Source organism: Lampris incognitus, chromosome 19, assembly GCF_029633865.1.
Source record: "Lampris incognitus isolate fLamInc1 chromosome 19, fLamInc1.hap2, whole genome shotgun sequence".
Lineage (NCBI taxonomy): Eukaryota > Metazoa > Chordata > Actinopteri > Lampriformes > Lampridae > Lampris > Lampris incognitus.
Window position 1 is genome coordinate 4,334,991 of NC_079229.1, and position 26,225 is coordinate 4,361,215.

Below are 26,225 nucleotides of genomic sequence, written 5' to 3' on the forward strand. Positions count from 1 at the left end.
ACAGCAACGATTAGAGGACGGGATCTGTGTGCAGGTGGAGCTGGGGTGAGAGGATCAAGGATCAGGAGGGTAGCACGGTTAGCAGCGGGGAGAGAGACCCCGCCGCCATTCGCCTATTGATTGTGAGCGAGCCACGCTCGGCCCCCGAAGGCACCGGAGGGCCTCGCCTTTATCTTACTTTAAACAAGCTAATCTATAGTCTGCTGAGAAAGGTCAGAATTTCCCTGTTCGGGCCAATAACAAAAAGCACCCGACAGTTTCAAGCTACGTCCAACCACACCTACGTGTCGGGCCTCACACGCTTTCCTTCCGCTAGAGAGCTCCACGCGAGACGGCCGCCGCTCGTCTCGGCCGTCTGCCGCCATAACAGCTCCTTAAACGAAGGCAGTTTGTGCAAAAACAATTCAATAGTCAACTTTGACCTCAGATAGACTAGAGCAGTGTTTCTCAACCCAGTCCTCAAGGAACCCCTATCCTGCAGATTTTCATTGTAACCCTGCATAGGTAGCCCTGCTTGTACTTACTCGACCAATCATCTCGCAGCACTTAATTATGCAAGGTGTGCAACAGCTGACAAAACTCATTGCTGATTGGTTGAATAACTACAAACAGGTACCTATTCAGGGTTGCAAAGAAAATCTGCAGGATAGGGGGTCCTCGAGGACTGGGTTGGGAAACACTGGACTAGAGTGATTTCCCTCTATTTCACACACACGAGAGGGTGGTGGTGGTGGTGGTGGTGGTGGTGGTGGTGGTGGTGGTGGGTGGGTGGGGGGTCCACTGAAGCATATGCCAATTGTCTAGAATAGAAGAAGCATGTGTGCATTTTTTCATTACCGTGGAGATTTCCCCCGGCCGAGGAAAAGGGCCACGGCCGAGGGAAACGCCAGCGTTAGGTTATTCCCAACACGTGGCGAACCATCCCAAAACCGGAAATGTGAAATCACATAAACAACCTCGGGGCGCTGATCGAAACAGCTAGTCGCTATTAAAGGCCCATTCCGCTTAATTTATCATGATTTCTGCAGGTTTAGTCAGCTGAAGATGGGCCCTAGGAAAACGCATACAGACCCGGCGACTGGGTACGCGGCGTGACGCCGGATTCCTGGAATAAAAAATAACCCCCCCCCCCCCAAAGACGCGTAAAGCCGTCGGTATCCAAACAGTTGTTTGAGAGACGAGACTCGCTATCGTGGAAGTAATTTAAGAAAAAAACAAATCTTTGGCGAGGGAGGAACCGCAGCCCATAATGTTAGCGTCTAGACAGAGACCTCATAAGGGACGACCCGACCAGATCCTCCCGCTTGTTCATCTGGAGCAACCGTCAAACCCGCCAGCTGGTGAAACAAGAGAAGAAGAAACAACAACAACAGCAGCAGCAGCATTAGCATTCACAATCACCAGTTTCCTAAATTTCCAGCATCTGGAACCTCGACTTTCGCTTGCCTTCGCCTCTTCCTCGCGGATGCCTGCGACCGTTTTGCAGGTCCTTCATCTCCTGCGAGAAACGCCACAGCCGACAACAAAGCAGGGGGAGGCCGGCCGATGGCGCGCCGGCCTGCCGATGGACGGACGGGCCTCGCAGAGCGGAAACCGCTGCCAACAAAACACAATGTTTTTGGACAACGCATCCCTAAATGGGCCTATAAACTGCTAATTATGCTCTCGCGCCGCCACGGAGAGCCTGCTTCAGCGTGACGCCGCGCACCAACCGGGACAGCATGTCCAACATCTCATCATCAAACAAGACAAATGGCCCGACACAACGTAAACGCACTCTTTGCTATCCTTAATCATTTCCAAATGGGCAACGCAGGAGGTGTGTGGTGGGGTGGGGTGGGGTTGGGGGGTGGGGGGTTGGGGGGGTGGTGGTAAAACTGCTGACGGAAATTAGTTGTCAGTTTGTCGATCATACGGCGAGTATTTGACTGTTTACAGACGTGATCCAATACTACTCGTAACTTGGTTATAACCGGCACTAATTAACCCCCCCCCCTCTAATTAACATATTTATGCAATCACCTCCCATATGATATTCACTAACAGACATGCTGATGCGCGACTTGTGCCGTCTAGCGCAGTAAAACAAATAATGACCCAGTTTGGTGTCGTTACTGGTTTCACGGTCCCAGATGAGACGTGGGGAGTCTGATCCAGTAGCCGAGGCGCCCGCCTGGCGCCGGCAGCGGCGGGTACAGAATCATCAACATTCACTGACTACGCTGGATATAAACCCACCGTATGTCTGCCCCTGAAGTGCAAAAGTACGATCAATCCTCAAATGCGGCAGGCACTTTTATCGACGCGCAGATGGCGAAGAGCTACGCTCGGTGGGTCTCACGCGGACGACTACTGAAACTGGTAGCCGCCATTAAAACTTCTCGGAGACGCCTTTGTGCTTGGCTGTGCTGCAGAAGGACCGGGCCTTCGTGGTGCACATCCTTCTGAGGAGCGGAGGGGACGTGGTCCACGCTGCTCTAGGGACACACTGTGCCCAGTAAGACGACGGACCGCCGCCGCCGAAGACTCTGGCGTCGGAGGTGCAAGGGGGACTCCGCGCCTTCAAATCTGCATTACATCACAGAGCCGTCAGACTGGCGTCGTCTCCGCTCTCAGACCCCCGTGAAGGATGCAGGTTACTCATTCATCTGATGGATTTACTGTCAACACACACACACACACACACACACACATGCACACAACACACACATGCATGCAGGCACACACACACATGCACACACACACATGCCTGTGTAGATGCATGACTAAAATTGTATGCAAGCACATGTATACACACACACACACACACATGCACACAACACACACATGCATGCAGGCACACACATGCACACACACACATGCCTGTGTAGATGCATGACTAAAATTGTATGCAAGCACATGTATACACACACACACACACACACACACACACATGCACACAACACACACATGCATGCAGGCACAGACATGCACACACACACATGCCTGTGTAGATGCATGACTAAAATTGTATGCAAGCACATGTATACACACACACACACACACACACACACACACACACACATGCACACAACACACACATGCATGCAGGCACACACATGCACACACACACATGCCTGTGTAGATGCATGACTAAAATTGTATGTGCAAGCACACATATACACACACATACACACACACATGCCTGTGTATGTGCATGTGCATGACTAAAATTGCGTGCAAGCACACACACACACACACACACACACACACACACACACACACACACACACACACACACACACACATCACATCACATTACAGACAGACAACATGAAATCCTGTTTATTCGGCCTTGAACAAAGCGGCTCTTATTTCAAAACATCTAAATGCATCTTTAAACCACTGCGGAAAATGCAATATTAAATCAGTTTCAGAGAGGGGATATTAAAATCATATGACGTTGACTTGAAAGCTGTCATCCGAGGATCAACGCAGCTACAAAAAAAAAATCCATCTCAAGCTCGTGTTTTTCTTTCTAAAACATCTAAACATTTAATTAAAACTGCCTTGCCTAGCCTCGCTGTACGTGTGATTTGTTGGCTTTTAGGAAGGACGTGGCTGGAAGATGGCGCTCGCTTGAATTTCATCATTCGCGTAAAACGAGAGGAATTCCACACAAAACACGTTCAACTATACACTTTCTAAATGGCCTTCACCCTTCGCTCGCCATGAATCAAAGATGAACTTAGAAAAATGGAGGGGTTGAAAAGTTAACCTTCGCTTGCTGCTGAAATTCGCCCGTTCTGGATCCCTGTCGTTGCTCGCACCGAAGTTAAGGTTTTGACCACACTCAATTATTTCTGACAAAAATGTCTCATCACCGAGCGGCAACTCGGGTCCATATTGAAAACCACTCATTTCCCAACCTCACTGCCACGCAATACAGCCGTCGCTCGTGTGGATCCTGCAAGTATTTCAGCCTCAGATGGGGGCGATGTTTGTAATGGCACCGGTGGGGGGGGGGCTGTGGGGCTGTGACCCCCCCCCCACCTGCACCCTCAGAAATTCACCCTGTGTCAGCGAATGCCAGAGCACTTAAACGTTGCGGCCGGAGGCCCATATACAAAATTTACAGTCTGGTTCTGGGACCCGAGCTCATCAAAAGCCATATTGTTACCCTCGTCACGTAGGCGGCCATCAGAAATCAGCTCGTGACCTAATTCGGGTCCCGACCCGTAGTTTAAAGAACTCAAGAGGTAGCACGTTCGCTGTACTTAACCACCTCTGGGACACACACAAACAAACGCACAACCCGGAGCGCCGCTCAGTTCTTCCCAAGCGAAGTCATCGACCCCCATCTTCCCTAATTATCCCCCCCACTCTGCTTTTTACTGGCCGGTCACTTTGAGTCATGGAAGCAAATTTTGCAATTTTGTCCACAGCGGTGAGCGTCGTGTCTTAAGCGCTGCCAAAACTGAACGTTGGCACTTGGGTTGCTCATCGATGCTCGGTTGGAAACTTGGGGTTTCGACACCCCACTGCATCTCGCTCAGGAGACTCTCGCGCCATTAGGACAGACACCCTTTTCTAAACTGCTTTTGTTGAGTGCTGATGAGCAAAAGTACATTCATTTGCACAGAAATGGGGGATTTTCAGCGTTCGCTCATCTTCTCCCGAGTTCCAGTCCCAGTTATGGCTGAAATTGCCCTAAGTGTGATTGTGGGTTTAAATAAGGCTTTCACAGCACTATTTTTATTCAAGCTGTTTCCAGGCAGACCTCCAGGCAGCTTCTTGCGGGCCTGTAACGACACTTACCGAGCCACTCAATCTTACATCTAGCGTGGCAGCGACTTAAAAGGAAATGCACTTTGAATGTCAAGAGTTATCACCAGCTTTAATGGGCCAGCCCTCTTTATATCAGCTCGAGAACCTCTTTCAATAGATTTCCCTCCAAATGATCGCCGCTAATTTCATGTCCCACAGTAACGGCAGCGTTTCGCCGCCAAAGCCGAGGGGCCGCGTCCTGTCCTGCATGAAATATGACCACCTGTGCCCTCTTTCCTCAAGGGATAGAAAAAGAAAGCATGGCACGAGATGTGCTCAAACACATCGTGCTGGGACTACTTCCCCCCCACCCCTTAAATATTTCTTAACTCTTTATTCACAAGGCCACACCGGGACGATATCACATTAGTAGGTTACCGTATCCTTTTGTGCTGATAAGTCTACCTGAGACTTTGCAGTTGCAGTGCGCGCTGACCCAGCTAATTTGCACTTGAATGGAAACGCACCAATGCAAACGGGGGAACACACTGGGAGGATAGCACGTGGCGCGGTGGCTTGTTAACAATGCATCCGTTCGCCGAACAAATAAATAGACGCACAACACACGACAAACATCAGTCACAGAACCGGCTCTGTGAGCAGACCCATCCCTGCAGAAATGGGTGGGTGGGCGGGCGGGGTGGGGAGGGAGGGTGCTCTGTTTATTCCTCCTGCCACAGTCTGCAATATCCATACTGCTGAAACACGCAATTCCCCCAAGGAAAATACACCCCCCCTCCAAGCCCACCCCTCAGCAGCACCCCCCCCCCCCGCCATAGAGACAGTAGGCTATGCAGAGCCAGGCGAGCCAGGCTCATATGAACAACTGCTTGACGTGATGGTTCCAATACATCATCCGTCTGCACATTAGATTGAGGCACGGCAAGCCTGAGAGAGCGCTCGTCCCGGACCCAGCGGCTAACCCGTTTAACTACATTCATTAGGACGGGGAAAACTGCGCCTCAGCACAACTAGCCCGGGTGGATGGAATAAGACCCGGACGTACGAGCTGTGGCGCCTTTCGACGGGTGGCCCACACGGAAACATGTGAATGCACCTGTGCACGCCACGCGCCCCAGCAGACACACGCACATCTGTATACACACATATTTGCTGCAACTGCAATAGAGCACAGCCCCCCCCCCACCGCCCCTGCAGTGGTATAGGCCAGGGTTGGGTTTTGATAGTTTTACAGATCACTTGGAAAGGTTACATCACAGGATTTAATAAGACCTGTAATTTTTCTCTGTATCACTGAAAATGCCCCCCCCCCCCAAAAAAAAGTTACCCATCATATGTTTATGAGGATCCCATACATTATTCAATGTTTGGGGGCATTTCTACCACCGTTTACATTCTCTCAAGAATACTATGTTTATTTTTCGTTGGCTTGGTTACGTTGATTGGGCGTGTTCATACTGACACGGAAATACATTTTCCCTTTTGGCGGAAGGGGGAAAGTGTTGTCTTCGATAACCGGACTGCGTTTATACGGCGCTCTTCTAGTCTACCAACCACTCAAAGCGCTTTACAATGTACGCCTCGCATCCACGCATCCATACACTGATGGTGGAGGCTGCCACGCAAGGTGCCAACTTGCTCGTCGGGAGCTGTTAGGGGTTCGGTGACTTGCTCAAGGACACTTCGACACGCTCTCTAGAGGAGCCGCCGGGGATCAAACCAACAACCCTCCCGTTACTAGATGGCGCGCTCTGCCTCCTGAGCCATGCCGCCCCGCAGGACGGTTTCGCAAGACAGTTCTGGGAACAAGTTGAAATACACAACGATATAAAGCTGTCTTTAAGTAAAGAGGAGCCAAAACAAGAGGGAAGCAATCGTAAACCTTGCTAAAAAAGAGATAAATTAACAGTTATTGCACAAACCCTTCAGACGTTGCAGCTGCGAACTTGCCGGATTCAATCTTACTGGTTTACAGTAGCCTGTTTCTTTTTGCTGAGCCGAATACGTGGTGCAAGAATGTTCTCGGGTCTGTGATAAATGTGCACCCCCCCCCCATATCTATTTGAAAACGAGAGTTGTCAGTTGCCCTTCACTAAGGGAGAGACGTGATGGAGTATTTATGTACACCTTTCAGTGGTGTTTATGAATCATAGAAAGATTTCATCTCTCCTTACAACTAGACAAGACCAACCGAAGCTCTGATAGAATTCACAATGACGGGGCAAAATCCATTTCAAGTAGCAGCAGTTGCAGCGATAAAAACCACCTTGAAAATTAGAGAGACAAAGTACCTCGCACCGTTCAAACTGGCGATACTGCCGCAGACATAAAAGGCCGGTTATTTGTTTTCTGCTATCATGTGAAGCACTTTTCCAACCCAAACGTGCCAGGTTGTGACTGTAATTTGATTTTTGTCTGTGTGTTCACGTTTTAATTGATGGCTCATCACCTACAGAGCGAGACTTCCAAATATCTCATGGATAAAACTCATAACTGTCTGTTCATGGCGCTGATGCAACGACAGGGTTTTATTCGTCAACATAAGTATTTATGTTTTAGAAATAGTCTTATAGTGAAAAGCAAATTCTTCCACATCTGAGAATCTGACTGCAGTTTAAAGAATGCTTGGTCAGTAGCTTTCAAATTAAGAGCTGAACCATCGTCGTGAAGAGGAATAATGCTTCACTGGCACTGGTAGAGCATGATAACAAGGTTGGGTTGTAACAGAATACAAGTAATGATGCTACATATTCAAAAAATAGAAATGAAGTATCTGCATTCAGCCCACATTGTTTTGAAACACTGATATTCAAATTACAGTTACTTTGTAAATTTGGAGGAATTTTCGAACAATTCCCTCCAATTTAGCATTAGCATTTAAGGTGGGATTATTTTTTGCACAATTCATTGGCGGGCAAGCCTGAGTTTGCACGAAGATTGAAAACCGAATGGAAGGCAATTGTATTTTAAAGGATAGGTGGAGGTCTGCAAATCATCTCATCTCATCTTCAGCCGCTTCTCCGGGGTCGGGTCACGGTGGCAGCAAGCTAAGTAGGGCACTCCAGATGTCCCTCTCCCCAGCAACACCCTCCAGCTCCTCCTGGGGGATCCCAAGGCGTTCCCAGGCCAGATTGGACATGTAGTCCCTCCAGCGAGTTCTGGATCTACCCCGGGGTCTCCTCCCAGTTGGACGTGCCCGGAAAACCTCCAAAGGAAGGTGCCCAGGAGGCATCCTGATCAGATGCCTGAACCACCTCAACTGGCTCCTTTCGACGCGAAGGAGCAGCGGCTCTACTCCGAGCTCCCTCCGGAGGTCCGAGCTCCTCACCCTATCTCTAAGGCTGAGTCCAGACACCCTACGGAGGAAACTCATTTCAGCCACTTGTATCCGCAATCTCACCCTTTCGGTCACTACCCAAAGCTCATGACCATAGGTGAGGGTTGGAACGAAGATTGACTGGTAAACCGAGAGCTTTGCCTTCCAGCACAGCTCCCTTTTCACCACAATGCTCTGGTACAACGTCCGCATTACTGCTGCACCAGTCCACCTGTCAATCTCCCGCTCCATCCTACCCTCACATATAAACAAGACCCCAAGACACTTGAACTCCTTCACTTGAGTCAACCACTCATCCCCAACCTGGAGGGAGCAATCCATAATTTTCCGGTAGAGAACCATGGCTTCAGAGTTGGAGGTGCTGACTCTCATCCTGGTCATTTCCCACTCAGCTGCAAACCGCCCCAGTGCGCACTGGAGGTCGTGTTCTGATGAAGCCAACAAAACCACATCATCTGCGAAGAGCAGAGATGCAATTCTGAGGTTCCCAAAACAGACACGCTCCTCACCTTGGCTGCACCTTGAGATCCTGTCCATGAATATCATCACAAACAGAATTGGAGACAAGGGACAACCTTGGCGGAGTCCCACACCCACCGAAAATATGTTTGACTTTGTGGCGAGAATGCGGACAACAGCTCTCACTTTGGTTATACAAGGACCGGTAGCCTGTAGCGACTGTCTCGGTACCCCATACTCCCGCAAATCTGCAAATCAACAATGATAAAAACATCTTATTTGTTGCAACTATGTCGACTCTGTGCATCTTGTTCATGGTACATAATGATAATAATAATAGAGGTCAACTAAAAAAAGTCCCCCCCCCCCATGAAAATGCTCGCCCGTCCAATATGCCCTGGCGTCGACCCTGCTCTTTTCAAAGGTAATCATTTAGTCTTGTAAAAACTATTAAAGTGGCTGTCCTTAATTTCAGTTTTGGTTTGGGGGATTTGGCATTATCTGGTGGTCACAATAGTACGTGTCCAAACCATCTGATAAAACGTGATCCTGAAAGCTGCAGTACGTTATTCTAAACATGTCAATGTAAATCCCTCCGCCTCGCTCTCTCCGCTAAGCCCCGCCCACCAAATGACCTCCGCACCCCTCTTCAGCCCCTTACACTCGTTTACAACTGTTTGACCAACGTCAAAGCCAAACTCTTGAAACTTGTTGGATCATCACAGCTGATAATCTGTCCATGTAAAAAAAATTAGGTTTTTTCCTCAGCAAATCGCTTAGTTACAGTAATATCGTCCATGTGAAGAAGTCATTTCGAGTTGGCCTTGCTTATCTTTAGGGTTAGGGTTGCAACCGAAAGCGACCAGCGGAGCAGGTCGGACATGAATTGATCACGTACATCTGTATTTGTAGATCAGCCAACAGGAACGGCCCCCCTCTCTGAAATGACCCGTGATTGGCTAAAATCTTCCATCCCGAGCTAGATTTCCTGAAGCCTGTGTGCAGATCCAAGAGGAGGTACAGAAGTCTAGTTTTCTCTCAGACCACTTGAATTACAACATGTTGAAAGGTTATCATGGAATTTTTGCCTAATGACAGCATTAAAAAAAAACTACCTACCCCGGCTTTAACGCGCAGAAAACATTGACAGGCAGGTCAATGCATGTCACATTTCAATAATCAGATTTTGGTGGGATACGGGTAGGACAGTGGCTAACATGTATTCTGGAGAACAATATGTCCAAGACAGTAATACTGAGCAACATATCAAGCCTAATAAAACATCTAAGCGAGTTTAGCTGTGTGCTTTAGCGCTCATCACTTGCTCTGCTGCATTCAACAGTCCTCGTTCTCATTCCTTTCCTTTTGTGGCAGACAATGTGTTTCCTGTGCTGATGCCATCACATTTGAATACTGGGTGGGAATGGCAGACTCCACTGGCACCAGTGTAAAATAGCACATAGAGGAGCAATTACAGAATGCTAATACACTGAATGGCCATTGCTCTGAAAATGTCAGTGGGAAAAGGTATCAAATACGTTTTTTTTTTTACATGTAATTACGGATTTCATCTCTAACTATATTCAAATCATTTCCCCCTGCGTGCACCACACACTGGCAGATGGTCAACACATACTGAGGTAATGGCATGCAGAGACCAGTCACAGAAAAGAATAAGCAATGCCACATAAATTACATTAATGATACGACACAACTGTATCACACGTGCCTTTTGAAGATGTGCTCTAAATGTAATCTGAGTAAGTTACTCTTTCCGAGTACCGTCACTGGATACATTACCGATTACATTTAGGAGGGTGCATTCACGATTCAGGCACCGAATACTTTTTAAACGTAGTCCGAAGTGGGCGTCTGGGTGGCGTAGCGGTCTATTCCATTGCCTATCAACACGGGCATCGCCGGTTCGAATCCTCGTGTTACCTTCAGCATAGTCAGTCGTCCCCTACAGACACAACTGGCAGTGAATGTGGGTGGGATGTGGGTATGTGTCCTGGTGGCTGCACTAGCGCCTCCTCTGGTCAGTCGGGGCACCTGTTCGTGGGGGAGGGGGAACTGGGTGGAATAACGTGATCCTCCCGTGCACTACGTCCCCCTGGTGAAACTGCTCACTGTCAGGGGAAAAGAAGCGGCTGGCGACTCCACATGTATGGGAGGAGGCATGTGGTAGTCTGCAGCCCTCCCCGGACCGGCAGAGGGGGTGGAGCAGAGACCGGGGCAGCTCAGAAGAGTGGGGTAATTGGCCAAGTACAACTGGGGAGACAAAAGCCACACACACAAAAAAAAGTACTGCAAAGTAAATGAAATAATATATCAAACTAATATTTGGACAACATATGCTGTGATTAAGGTCTAACAAGATAACCCGCCGGCTAGCTGAATTAGAGGCTGCCGCTTAAAGCGACTGAGGCCAACACTGACAGACACTGGACCAACCACACACTCCGGCAAATATAGAGATAACGCATCTTAGAACAGAGGATGGTGTGGAGACAGATAGCAGCTCTCCTTTGAGGACGACTCACATATCTAGCTAATTATTTCATTGCATAACAATGGCAACGCGACATTTCACCTCGCTGCTGAATGGCTCGGCTTCTACGTACGGCTCGCGCCCAGAGTGCACTAAATCTATCACGCGCACACACATGCTCACGTGCACACACACACACACACACAGGCGGGTGGCAGTGGGGGTGGAAATAAGGGAGCAGCAATAGCAGTTGCAGCATAGAAATGGGCAAACTGCACCGACTGGCTCCCGCTGGTTAGACAGGCCCAGTCCTTTTAGCAGGGTGGAGGTGAGGCTGGCTGATGTGAGGCTAGGGCTAGCTACGTTAGCAGTCACCGAGAGTTTCCTGACTGAAATTGCTCCACCCGTTGGATGTAGTGACGGGGATCAACATCATACCTCTTCTTAGACAGTGGCTTTTAATTGTGACACCCTCATTGCGTAAGGGCCGTAGATCACGTCACCGCTTCCTCTGCAACGAAAGGTTTTGTGTGCATTGAATCTGCTTATTTATCTCCAGACACACGTTTTCAGGGGGGGGGGGCAAACCTCATGTCTCTTTTAGGGATATATTAGTATTGATACCTCTGGCCGCTTGTATTCCTTTCACATATTGCTCATTGATAAGCTGTGGGTTGTTGCAGAATAGATCGATGTCTCTCTGCGGACGAAGAAATGAGAGCTTGAATATGTCAAGCTCATCATAAACATGTGGGCCAGGAAGCTGGGCGGAAAGATTGAATTAGGCCTGTGTTCACCGGGGTTTCTCTGCAGCCTCGGGCATCACGGGGGACCTTGAGGAATGCTACAGGCGTGTTTAAAGGAGGTGGGGGGGGGGGAGGAGAGAGAGAGACCAAACTCCTTGGTAAGCTATAGAGTTGAGCTTCCTCTGTGATCAATCCGTCGCCGCGAGAATAGAAAGTCAGACCTCCGTCAATAATCATCTTCACTCCCCCTCCCTCGACTCAAGCACGAAATCAGCACGGGGGGGGTGGGGGGAGGTCACTCTGAGAAACGTTATCCGCTCAAATTCACCGTTGTCACTTCCCGAGTCTGCAGCCGTGCAAAATAACGGAGCATCCTAAACTGTGTGACAAAACCACGCCACCGTGTGCGTCACTTTTCCGTGAAACGTGGCGTCTGAAATATATTCAGTACGCAATCAAAAGTAGGGCTTCGTTTCAATGTATAGATTTGTGTGAGCAGGATACGTCACCGTCACCGTCACCTGAAATCAGCACCGACCATTAAAAGGTGTAAAAAGCCTTCACTTGAAATCCAAACACTTTGACCCCTTTCAAACACCAACTGCTGCAGATGCTGCAGATTTCCATTATATCTGAAACCGTACATACATATATATACACTACCGTTCAAAAGTTTGGGATCACCCAAACAATTTTGTGTTTTCCATGAAAAGTCACACTTATTCACCACCATATGTTGTGAAATGAATAGAAAATAGAGTCAAGACATTGACAAGGTCAGAAATAATTATTTGTATTTGAAATAAGATTTTTTTTTACATCAAACTTTGCTTTCGTCAAAGAATCCTCCATTTGCAGCAATTACAGCATTGCAGACCTTTGGCATTCTAGCTGTTAATTTGTTGAGGTAATCTGGAGAAATTGCACCCCACGCTTCCAGAAGCAGCTCCCACAAGTTGGATTGGTTGGATGGGCACTTCTTGCGTACCATACGGTCAAGCTGCTCCCACAACAGCTCAATGGGGTTCAGATCTGGTGACTGCGCTGGCCACTCCATTACCGATAGAATACCAGCTGCCTGCTTCTGCTCTAAATAGTTCTTGCACAATTTGGAGGTGTGTTTAGGGTCATTGTCCTGTTGTAGGATGAAATTGGCTCCAATCAAGCGCTGTCCACTGGGTATGGCATGGCGTTGCAAAATGGAGTGATAGCCTTCCTTATTCAGAATCCCTTTTACCCTGTACAAATCTCCCACCTTACCAGCACCAAAGCAACCCCAGACCATCACATTACCTCCACCATGCTTAACAGATGGCGTCAGGCATTCTTCCAGCATCTTTTCATTTGTTCTGCGTCTCACAAACGTTCTTCTTTGTGATCCAAACACCTCAAACTTGGATTCATCCGTCCACAACACTTTTTTCCAGTCTTCCTCTGTCCAATGTCTGTGTTCTTTTGCCCATCTTAATCTTTTTCTTTTATTGGTCAGTCTCAGATATGGCTTTTTCTTTGCCACTCTGCCCTGAAGCCCAGAATCCCGCAGCCGCCTCTTCACTGTAGATGTTGACACTGGTGTTTTGCGGGTACTATTTAATGAAGATGCCAGTTGGGGACCTGTGAGGCGTCTGTTTCTCAAACTAGAGACTCTAATGTACTTATCTTCTTGCTCAGTTGTGCAACGCGGCCTCCCACTTCTTTTTCTACTCTGGTTAGAGCCTGTTTGTGCTGTCCTCTGAAGGGAGTAGTACACACCGGTGTAGGAAATCTTCAATTTCTTAGCAATTTCTCGCATGGAATAGCCTTCATTTCTAAGAACAAGAATAGACTGTCAAGTTTCAGATGAAAGTTCTCTTTTTCTGGCCATTTTGAGCGTTTAATTGACCCCACAAATGTGATGCTCCAGAAACTAAATCTGCTCAAAGGAAGGTCAGTTTTGTAGCTTCTGTAACGAGCTAAACTGTTTTCAGATGTGTGAACATGATTGCACAAGGGTTTTCTAATCATCAATTAGCCTTCTGAGCCAATGAGCAAACACATTGTACCATTAGAACACTGGAGTGATAGTTGCTTGAAATGGGCCTCTATACACCTATGTAGATATTGCACCAAAAACCAGACATTTGCAGCTAGAATAGTCATTTACCACATTAGCAATGTATAGAGTGTATTTCTTTAAAGTTAAGACTAGTTTAAAGTTATCTTCATTGAAAAGTACAGTGCTTTTCCTTCAAAAATATGGACATTTCAAGGTGATCCCAAACTTTTGAACGGTAGTGTACATAACTGTAATTCGTGGCATGCAGTATTACTACTTAGCCATGGAAATGGGTCTGCACGTTCAGCCCGTGTGCGTTACACCTGACAGTCGAGCCTCTCGTGTGGTGGAGTGTGCGCCGGCCGCAACAGCATGTTTAAAGTATGTGTTGGTTCCCATCCACTACCGGGAGGAGCTTGTGTGGGAGCAGCGCTGGCATGCTAATACGTTTTGTGCAGGTGCTGCCAGAGGCGCCGTGGTTAAGAGCGTGCAGAATCATAGCAGGACCAATGGCGGTTCACAGGAGGAATTAATGAAATGCACTCAAAATCTCACACACAGACAATATCATGGGTGGTCACTCGGGGTCGAGTTTGACCGTCCTTCCTCTGGGTCCTCAGCTGGGCGTAGAGGCCGATCTTGGAGCCGCATAATGGGAGGACGCCTGTGCGTGACAGCTTTTTACGTGGAGAGGCTGACGCTCCTGCAGCCACCACACGGTCCTTGGCAGGGGGTGGCCGGAGTCCAATGGCATGGAGGACCAAGACGACCAGGGACCGCCCTCTGTTGCAGCCTTCATCCGCCTTCGCTGCCGTTGTGACACCTTCCGCCAGTTGCCCCATTGAGGTTTTTGTTGGATCCCGCTTCATCTGGACCCTCCCCCTTGACCCGTCTGCCTTGGGTGACCCTACCAGGAGCCAAGCTGTGGACGGCACAGCTCTTGGGACCACTGGTACAGGCAAGCTTCTCGACCACAGCAAGGTGGCGATCAGACGCACACACACACCGGCATGTATGCACACATGCACTGCCAAGCACATCATGGGTAAAACACCGACATCATACTAAAAGGTGGGTGGGTGGGTGGGTGGGAAGGGGGAGGTTAGGGGCACCTCCTTTGTCCAGGACATCAGACATAGCCATCGAGATCGACCCCTGGATTACAACTCCAGCGTGGAGTCCTCTGCACCGGAGCACAGACCTCCTCTGCACTGTAAACCGCACAGTCCCACGCTGAAGTCCAACGCTTTGAATACGCAAATGTTCAGAACGCAGACGACAACTCAATTCGGCATTATTCAAAACCATTTATAATTACACGACAGACAGAGGAGCAGCGGCGTGCTCAGGAAACCCATTTTGCATCGCTGCTCGTGTCTGTTCCGGGTTGAGACTTCCCCAATAGAAACTCTCTCCCCATCCACTCTGCAGTTCTGCAACAGACCCCATCTGGCTCCACGAGCTGTTTTGATGGAAATCAGTTGTTTTTTCGCTCCTCTCATCTCCTCTCTCCCTGCTCTTGCGGGCGCGCTTGAAGTTTCTCGCCGATCCCGGCTCAGAAGCTTTGGATTAAACTCGGGAATGATCACAGCCTCTCCGGCACTGCCATCGACGCATGTGGCGCTCGCCCACCCCCAAGGGGGCGCGGGGCCCCCGTACCGTAGGATCCAACACACTTCACCTAAAATACTGCTTGAAGAGGCCGAGGAGGGAAGTTTGCGTATCGGGTTTCTGTCCGTGTCAACGACGACAATTTTCGTGTGTGTGCGTGCATGTCATCTATTGATTCCTAAAAGCCGTGCCCCCCCCCACCCCCCATACAGACCGTTTCTTCTTAATTGCCTGTCAGTCAAGCTAATGGCCCCGCAGAGCCTCTTGGAAAATAGTTGAAAATGCAACATTTCCTTTTCCGTTTAGTCAATTCCGAATTGTTTGAAATACGGACACATCTTGCGGTTCTCCAAAATAGCTGCGTGAAGGACAAATTATGACTCACAAAGAGAAAAACATATGAGGAGATTTTCATTCCAGGAATCATTTGCCTGATTGGCCGGTGAACCAAAAGCCATTTCATTGATTTACCTTAAAAACGTATATTCGGTTGTAATTGAATTCATGCTGAAGCAAAAAAGCAAAAAAAAATGAAGATGATAATTGATGCGGTAGATCAATGGTTCTGATCGCTTCTGGTTCCAGCATCCCCACGACCCGGATAAGCAGTGTGGATAGTGGATGGATGGATGGTTCTAAAAGTGGGGTCCGTGGACGCCTGGGGCTCTGCAACCCGTAGCCAGGGGGTCCGTGAAATAATTGGCTATAAATGATCAAATTGTGTTGCATCATTAATAAGTGCACATCTACAGGTGGGGACCATTTGCACCAATTAAACAAGCATATTGTGTCCATTACTCCCGCCCACATTAGCTTTGGGCCAATAGAAATTCGGGTGTGATAGAGACACATCATATGCTTAATCGGTGTTATGATTATTAGGGGTCCCTGGAAAAAATGTTCTCCCGTAAGAGGTCCATCCATCCATCCATCCATCCATTATCCAGCTCTCAGGGTCGAAGGGATGCTGCAGCCTATCCCGGCAGTCAGTGGGTGGCAGGCAGGGCGACACCCTGGACAGGCCGCCGGGCCATCACAGGGCCCACACACACATATTCCACACCTAGGGACAATTTAATATGGCTGATTCAGCTGACCTACATGTGTTTGGACTGTGGGAGGAAACCGGAGCCCCCGGAGGAAACCCACGCAGACGCGGGGAGAGCATGCAAACTTCCACACAGAGGACGACCCGGAACGACCCCCAAGGTTGGGCTCGAACCCAGGACCTTCCTGCTGTGAGGCGACCGCGCTAACCACCGCGCCACCGTGCCGCCCCTGCAAGAGGTCCCTGGCCCCAACAAGTGTAAGAACCCCTGCAGAAATGAATCAACAATCATTGCACATCTCCACAGAAAACATCCGCGAGAGATTTCCCGGGGTGCATATTTAACAAATCTGCTTTTAGGCCGATCAGGATCAGGTGCGGGATGAGGATCGTTTAAGAAGAGGCCAAAATAAAACGAGGTGAAATTTCAGCCAGCAGGAAAGTTTTATCAGCGCCACGTACCGTTGGATGTCAGTGTTGAAAAGAGTAAACACAGCTAAGAGAGTCAGCCGGAAAACAAGGGAGGAGAGTCGACTCCCCCACACAGCCCCTCCCGGCTCTCCGCGGAATAACTGCGACTACCGTCGCAAACTGTCAACAGCTGCCGATGCATCTTCAGACGCTGAACCGTCATCAACGTGGAGAGACTCCACTCAGGTAGAGGGGAAGACGCAGAAGAGACAGGGTGTTTTTTATTTTTTCCTATTCATTTATTCATTTATTTATCTTTCCAGCCGTGAATATTCTTTTACTTCCTACTCCTGGCTTTCATAAAGCAAAGTTTAGGAGGTTTTTATTTATTTATTTATTTATTTAAATGCAACGACGGCACGCTTTTTCTACTCCCAGAGTGCGGTCCCATCCTCCCCACACACCTCCTCTCTCTCCCTCTCTCTCTCTCTTTTTGGGTCTCTGTCTCTCTCCCTAGGTTGCCCCCCCCCCCTCACATTTCAGATCCCACAGGTTCTCCAGATGATACCGGGGCCTCAACATTATCCTCCCCCCCCCCCTCTACCTTTCCATCTCTGCACATATCATTTTTCGCCCTGACTTCAAAGAGGCTCCGCCGTTTCTGTCTTTTCTCTCCATGCAGCAGACGGATGTAGCCTGCTGCACAGACTCATCCTCGGCTTCCACACAGACAACAGAAGAAGAATGCCTCACAATCTGTATCTGTCAAACATTACAGGTGCACACACACACACACACACACACACACACACACACACACACACACACACACACACACACACACACACACACACACACACACTTGTGTACACAATCAGGAAATCTATCTGGGGAGAATATTTATGGTACACACTCTGGTATCTTTCACATGTCCTGAAGAAAAGGATGGAAAAGGCGTTTTCCTTTCAGGGTGTTCTCGCTCTGCATGCTGCAAAACACGGGGCTGACGGGTCATAGCACACCGCACACGGACCCTAAAATCATATACCATGTCAATAGCTGTGGTTCTTTTAAAAAAAAAATTACACACACACACACACACCACACACACACACACACACACACACACACATATATAAAGATCTTAATATTCCGCTCCTCATTTGCTGAGCACTTTTATCAATGCCATTGACGGTTTCTGCAAAACAACACTATATACACTATATATATATATATATATATAGTATGTATATATATATATATATATATCCAGTGAGTCAAGTAAATTCTTTATGAGACAGTACAAGCCTGTTTCATGCCATAAGCAATCGTCAGCTGTCAATCATCAGCTGACAGCCGATGATTGACAGCTGATGATTGCTTATGGCATGTAGTCTCATAAAGAATTTACTTGACTCACTGGATTATTTTGCTCCTTATTTGTTGAGCACTTCCCCTCCCGTTGAGTGTTTCTTTTAACAAAGTGTTATTATATATATATACTATATATATATATATATATATATATATATATATATCTGTGTGTGTGTGTGTGTGTGTATATATATGCAGTGTGTGTGTATATATATATATATACATACTGTATATATATACATACTGTATATATATATATATATATATATATATATATATATATATGTATATATGTATATATGTACACTACCGTTCAAAAGTTTGGGATCACCCAAACAATTTTGTGTTTTCCATGAAAAGTCACACTTATTCACCACCATATGTTGTGAAATGAATAGAAAATAGAGTCAAGACATTGACAAGGTTAGAAATAATGATTTGTATTTGAAATAAGATTTTTTTTACATCAAACTTTGCTTTCGTCAAAGAATCCTCCATTTGCAGCAATTACAGCATTGCAGACCTTTGGCATTCTAGCTGTTAATTTGTTGAGGTAATCTGGAGAAATTGCACCCCACGCTTCCAGAAGCAGCTCCCACAAGTTGGATTGGTTGGATGGGCACTTCTTGCGTACCATACGGTCAAGCTGCTCCCACAACAGCTCAATGGGGTTCAGATCTGGTGACTGCGCTGGCCACTCCATTACCGATAGAATACCAGCTGCCTGCTTCTGCTCTAAATAGTTCTTGCACAATTTGGAGGTGTGTTTAGGGTCATTGTCCTGTTGTAGGATGAAATTGGCTCCAATCAAGCGCTGTCCACTGGGTATGGCATGGCGTTGCAAAATGGAGTGATAGCCTTCCTTATTCAGAATCCCTTTTACCCTGTACAAATCTCCCACCTTACCAGCACCAAAGCAACCCCAGACCATCACATTACCTCCACCATGCTTAACAGATGGCGTCAGGCATTCTTCCAGCATCTTTTCATTTGTTCTGCGTCTCACAAACGTTCTTCTTTGTGATCCAAACACCTCAAACTTGGATTCATCCGTCCACAACACTTTTTTCCAGTCTTCCTCTGTCCAATGTCTGTGTTCTTTTGCCCATCTTAATCTTTTTCTTTTATTGGTCAGTCTCAGATATGGCTTTTTCTTTGCCACTCTGCCCTGAAGCCCAGAATCCCGCAGCCGCCTCTTCACTGTAGATGTTGACACTGGTGTTTTGCGGGTACTATTTAATGAAGATGCCAGTTGGGGACCTGTGAGGCGTCTGTTTCTCAAACTAGAGACTCTAATGTACTTATCTTCTTGCTCAGTTGTGCAACGCGGCCTCCCACTTCTTTTTCTACTCTGGTTAGAGCCTGTTTGTGCTGTCCTCTGAAGGGAGTAGTACACACCGGTGTAGGAAATCTTCAATTTCTTAGCAATTTCTCGCATGGAATAGCCTTCATTTCTAAGAACAAGAATAGACTGTCGAGTTTCAGATGAAAGTTCTCTTTTTCTGGCCATTTTGAGCGTTTAATTGACCCCACAAATGTGATGCTCCAGAAACTCAATCTGCTCAAAGGAAGGTCAGTTTTGTAGCTTCTGTAACGAGCTAAACTGTTTTCAGATGTGTGAACATGATTGCACAAGGGTTTTCTAATCATCAATTAGCCTTCTGAGCCAATGAGCAAACACATTGTACCATTAGAACACTGGAGTGATAGTTGCTTGAAATGGGCCTCTATACACCTATGTAGATATTGCACCAAAAACCAGACATTTGCAGCTAGAATAGTCATTTACCACATTAGCAATGTATAGAGTGTATTTCTTTAAAGTTAAGACTAGTTTAAAGTTATCTTCATTGAACAGTACAGTGCTTTTCCTTCAAAAATATGGACATTTCAATGTGATCCCAAACTTTTGAACGGTAGTGTATATGTATATATATGTATATATACACTGTATATATACTGTATATATACTGTATATGTATATATATACTGTATATATATATATATGCATGCTGTAGAACAGCTTGATTGTCAGTACACAGAAAAGCAAAGCGGTTCGAGGAGGGGTGGGCAGAGAGGAAACACGACAGGGGCAGAGTAGAAACCATTTGATCCACGTTAAGTGGGTGTGGGCTGTATTTACATGTTGCTTCCCAATCACAAGAACACAACTCCTGAACCCATCACATTAGCTGCTGACACGCGTTTTCTCTCCCGGCAAACACTTTCAAGTACAAAACACCCCCTGCCATTCAGTATACAGTAGAAACCCCCGAGAGATCACGACGCAACACGTCCTACCACCGCAGAGTCCTCAAGGTGCAACACAAGCAAGCTTAGCAGGTGTTCATCCGGGTTCTGGCTAAAGCAAAGGGGCGAAGACAAGGAGGGCAAAGGTCAAGAGGAGGGGAAACCGTCTCTGGTGAGATGCACAGGGGAAACCGTCTCTGGTGAGATGCACAAGACGTTGGCTGAACGGAGGGCAAAGGTCAAGAGGAGGGGAAACCGTCTCTGGTGAGATGCACAAGACGTTGGCTGAACGGAGGGCAAAGGTCAAGAGGAGGGGAAACCGTCTCTGGTGAGACGCACAAGACGTTGGCTGAACGGAGGGCAAAGGTCAAGAGGAGGGGAAACCGTCTCTGGTGAGACGCACAAGACGTTGGCTGAACGGAGGGCAAAAGTCAAGAGGAGGGGAAACCGTCTCTGGTGAGACGCACAAGACGTTGGCTGAACGGAGGGCAAAGGTCAAGAGGAGGGGAAACCGTCTCTGGTGAGACGCACAAGACGTTGGCTGAACGGAGGGCAAAGGTCAAGAGGAGGGGAAACCGTCTCTGGTGAGATGCACAAGACGTTGGCTGAACGGAGGGCAAAGGTCAAGAGGAGGGGAAACCGTCTCTGGTGAGACGCACGAGACGTTGGCTGAACGGAGGGCAAAAGTCAAGAGGAGGGGAAACCGTCTCTGGTGAGACGCACGAGACGTTGGCTGAACGGAGGGCAAAGGTCAAGAGGAGGGGAAACCGTCTCTGGTGAGATGCACGAGACGTTGGCTGAACGGAGGGCAAAGGTCAAGAGGAGGGGAAACCGTCTCTGGTGAGACGCACGAGACGTTGGCTGAACGGAGGGCAAAGGTCAAGAGGAGGGGAAACCGTCTCTGGTGAGACGCACAAGACGTTGGCTGAACGGAGGGCAAAGGTCAAGAGGAGGGGAAACCGTCTCTGGTGAGATGCACGAGACGTTGGCTGAACGGAGGGCAAAGGTCAAGAGGAGGGGAAACCGTCTCTGGTGAGATGCACAAGACGTTGGCTGAACGTGTTTAGCCTCCGCTGCGTCAACTCTAGTGTACCGTATTTACAGCAACATGTGTCAATCACAGGCGTGACGAGCCCGCGCCGGGCCCCGATGCATCATGGTCGAAGCGGGGCCCCGGCCTGCCCACCGTAATGTCGACGGCTTAAAATGCACGCGACGCTTCTTGTGTCAACATTCGGTGGTGTTTTATTTTGTCCATTGAGGGGCGCTCTTGGGTCATTTTGTTGTAAACGGTAAAAGAGAAGAAGAAGAAACCCCGGAAACGTTGACTCGCCGTAGATGGCTGCGACCGCCAAGATTGGTTGAATGTAGAATTTAAATATGTCGAAAAAACAAAAGGTAAAAAAAAGTTGCGATTGCCAAGCATTGACGCTAAGTAGGTCCATAAAGGGATTTACACATTACTTTGCTGTTTTGGAATTTGATTTTAGAACTTTACACCCATCACATCGGACGTATCATAACGGAAAACAGACCGCCGTGCTATAGGAGTCCTAACATAGACTAGCCATAGACTAGCCTGCTCATAACAGCAAGGCCAACATATAGACTAGCCTGCTCAACAACATGGTGTCGGGGCGCCATGACATGAAAACATCGGCGACACCACCACATAGGCCTTATGAACACAAAACAAGAGTGAGTAGGTTGATTACTAGTCAAAATACTAATAATAATAAAAATAATAAATAAGTTCTACTTACAACACAGGTGCACTCTCCGGGTTTTTCGCTGTGGAAGTCCTGACACTTTGCTAGCTAGCAACTCTTCCTCGTGGATTTTGCTACGCAGTAGTGCGCATGTCCATATTACGCGCGGGCACTTTGCACATGTTTGGACATACCGCATGCCGTAGACTCCGTGTTCGAGCTCTTACACGATAGCGGCGAGATAAAGAGGGGTCCATGTGTGGGTAGTGGCGAGATAAAGAGGGGTCCATGTGTGGGTAGTGGCGAGATAAAGAGGGGTCCATGTGTGGGTAGCGGCGAGATAAAGAGGGGTCCATGAGTGGGTAGTGGCGAGATAAAGAGGGGTCCATGAGTGGGTAGTGGCGAGATAAAGAGGGGTCCATGAGTGGGTAGTGGCGAGATAAAGAGGGGTCCATGTGTGGGTAGTAGCGAGATAAAGAGGGGTCCATGTGTGGGTAGTGTTGAGATAAAGAGGGGTCCATGTGTGGGTAGTGGCGAGATAAAGAGGGGTCCATGTGTGGGTAGTGTCGAGATAAAGAGGGGTCCATATATGGGTAGTGTCGAGATAAAGAGGGGTTCATGTGTGGGTAGTGTCGAGATAAAGAGGGGTCCATGTGTGGGTAGTGGCAAGATAAAGAGGGGTCCATGTGTGGGTAGTGTCGAGATAAAGAGGGGTCCATATATGGGTAGTGTCGAGATAAAGAGGGGTTCATGTGTGGGTAGTGTCAAGATAAAGAGGGGTTCATGTGTGGGTAGTGTCGAGATAAAGAGGGGTCCATGTGTGGGTAGTGTCGAGATAAAGAGGGGTACATGTGTAGGTAGTGTCAAGATAAAGAGGGGTCCATGAGTGGGTAGTGGCGAGATAAAGAGGGGTCCATGTGTGGGTAGTGTCAAGATAAAGAGGGGTCCATGTGTGGTTAGTGTCGAGATAAAGAGGGGTCCATGTGTGGGTAGTAGTGAGATAAAGAGGGGTCCATGTGTGTGGGTAGTGGCGAGATAAAGAGGGGTCCATGTGTGGGTAGTGTCGAGATAAAGAGGGGTCCATGTGTGCGGGTCCTCAACCGCTGCAGGCCCCAGTGCAGCTGCATTACCTGCAGAGGTGGCAGTTTCACCTCTGACCTCAGTGCAGAAGTGTGACCCATATAAAGATCGCTTGTTTCGGACTGGACCCCTCAAAACCATGTGGTTCTCTTGACATTTCATAGCTGCGTTCATGATCTGCCAGGCCAGTCAGTAACGGGTGTGTAGGAAGGGTACATCTGATGGCTTTTGTGGGCTGTCAAAGGGCAACATTCAGTTAAGATGGAGGATGACAAGGTTTTCGGGATTGCTGTTGGGGTTTTTTGGGGGGGGGGGTGGGGGGTTAGTGGAGCTATGTGGGTTGTTTTGTGATTACCGTTTGAAGGGGACAATATTATTTCAGGACATACTATGCGGAAGTAGTTGTGGAAAAACTGTCTAAGAACAGTATACAAGCATGTTCATTTCTAAACGACGTGCTGCCGTGATTCCTAGGTGGCGCCCCTCCACCCACATGCCCCTCCACCCACATCCCCTCTCCACCCACATTCCCTCTCCCGTGTCGTGGGCTGTTCCGGGAGTTGGCCGAACGGCGTGTTTCAATATAAAGCAAAGAAATAAAGGGGGACCGGGGAGGAACCGGAGTGCTTGTGGCCGCTCCCAGCATCCCCGGGCTGTCGGGTCTTGGTTCTCCCCGTCTCGTCTCGCGTGCGCCACCGTCCTCCAGTCACCAGCCGCCGTGTAGGCTGCTCCCCCGTTCAGCCAACAAGTCCCCTGGTGAATCAAATCAGGAGATTACAAGAACATTCACGCCACCCAAATTGGCTTCCAGGAGAGCTTAAATCAGTCTTAACTGAAAATTGCAGGGAAAGAAGCCTTGGGATATTTGGGGAAAGAGCAAGGATATGAAGTGTGTATAGGGGGGGAGGGGGGGAGGAGGGGGGGGGGGGCTACAAGGCTGTTTTTGAGTAATACGAGCGTGAAATGCCACAGCATCAATTACTGAATGATTGAGGGCAATCCAACTGTGTGTGCTGCCATTCAGCAGGAGACGGGTGGTGGTGGGGGGGTCGGGGGGTTGGGGGGTTGGGGGGTGTAATGGATAAACAGTGATTATACCGAGTCCTCCAGATTGAGGACGCTCATATTTACAGTGTGTGACAGCGGGACAACAACAGCTGTGTTGCTGCCTGTCTGTCACTGGCGCCTCGTGCATCTCCGATAAGCGGGTTTCCTATACGTCGGGCCCATAAGACGACGGCCGTGTGTAAGGGAGGTTGTGTCAGACTTGCGTTATCGATCACCGACTTTGCATTCAGTTTTGAGTTTGATTCGACGGGGGAGCTGACGAGACGCTGGCACGCCGGCTTTACAGAACAATTAAACCGACGGGCACGGGCAACGGGCAGTCCGAGTCCTGCACGATGTCAACCGCTGTGGACCCGCAGACAGAAACCCAGCTCGATCTGCCAAAGGGCTTCCCATACCCCATCTCTCTCTCTCTCTCTCTCTCTCTCTCTCTCTCTCTCTCTCTCTCTCTCTCTCTCTCTCTCTCTCTCTCTCTCTCTCTCTCTCTCTCTCTCTCTGTCTGTCTCTAAATTAAGCAAAGTGATGGGCCATGGCATGGGATCCCCTGTTCAGAAGACAGAGGCATCATTAGGGAGCTGAGCAGAGCGGCTCCTGGCCCCGGGGAGGGGGATGACAGTTCGTCACTGCCCTGCGGCCTACCTTCCTTTGGACTATGGAAATCAAAGAGAGCGCTGAGAAATGTGAATAGAATAGGATGAAATGCTTTCATCCTAATTTCTCCCTGTCCAATAATTATACCGCGAGAGCTTTGGGGCTAAAGAAATAGAAGAATTCTCATTGTGAGACGGAGATTATTAGTCAGGAGCGTGAAGGCCGGTATGTGAAATGTGTGAGGTTTGTGACGGTAAACAATGTCCAGCGGTTAAGACGGTTTGAGATCTATGCCAGACGGACGTGATGTGCATTGAAGCGACACAAGCACGACTACGGAAGAGCAAACATGTCGATACGCCCCAATACCTGTAACTCCACTGGCAGACACTTGTTAGGAAATATTGGAAGATGATTTAAGAAGTTTAGAATCTATATAATAGTGCGCCGCGGCTTGTCATTGGTCCATGCAACGCAAGGTAGGGACGTGGACTTTCACAGCTTTCCTGAGCGTGGAGACACCTTTCAGTTTTTGTCGTTTGAGGGTTTTCTGAAACCCGGTGGTAGCCTTGTTCTGTCAGCGCCATGGAATAGCTCCCACTTCTGTATCGTCTGTGGCGAAGGTACAGTACTGATCTGCAGCTATTCGTGCCAAACAAAGGCTCTTATTCTGATTGAGCGGCGGCGCCGCGGAGAGCACAACTTTGGATCACAGATCCTGAATCGCTTTCACTATTGTGCCGCTTCCCTCGCGTCAATTACACAAAGCACTTACAAGAGGCTCGTGCATACCTCAATGCATATGACAGAATTGTAAGTGTGTGCGTTTACTCGGAAATGCCGGGTAAAAACCTTTTTGTTTGCACAGATGTCCTATATGGCAGTGCAGGGAAAATCTCGCTGTGCTTCTGCGTTTGTGAACTCACGACCAAACCCTACTCACGCTGTGAACAGATAGATGCAGATGTATGCAGAGGGAACGTATATAGTATATGTTCCCTCTGCATACAGGTCACAGGTTTTTTTTTGGAGTTGACGCGTTACCCACCGAAACGGCGGGGATTAAAGGATCCCCCACAACGTGATCCATTCCGGCTGCTAAACAGGAACGTGCAGTCTGGGCGGTGTTCTTCCTGCCTATACACACGGGAGTCTTTGTCAATGCTAATTGGCCAGCCTACCGACCAGCGAAGTGGAACACAGCTTCCTGAACACACCACGCCTTGTTTGTTAGTGAGCGAATCCACA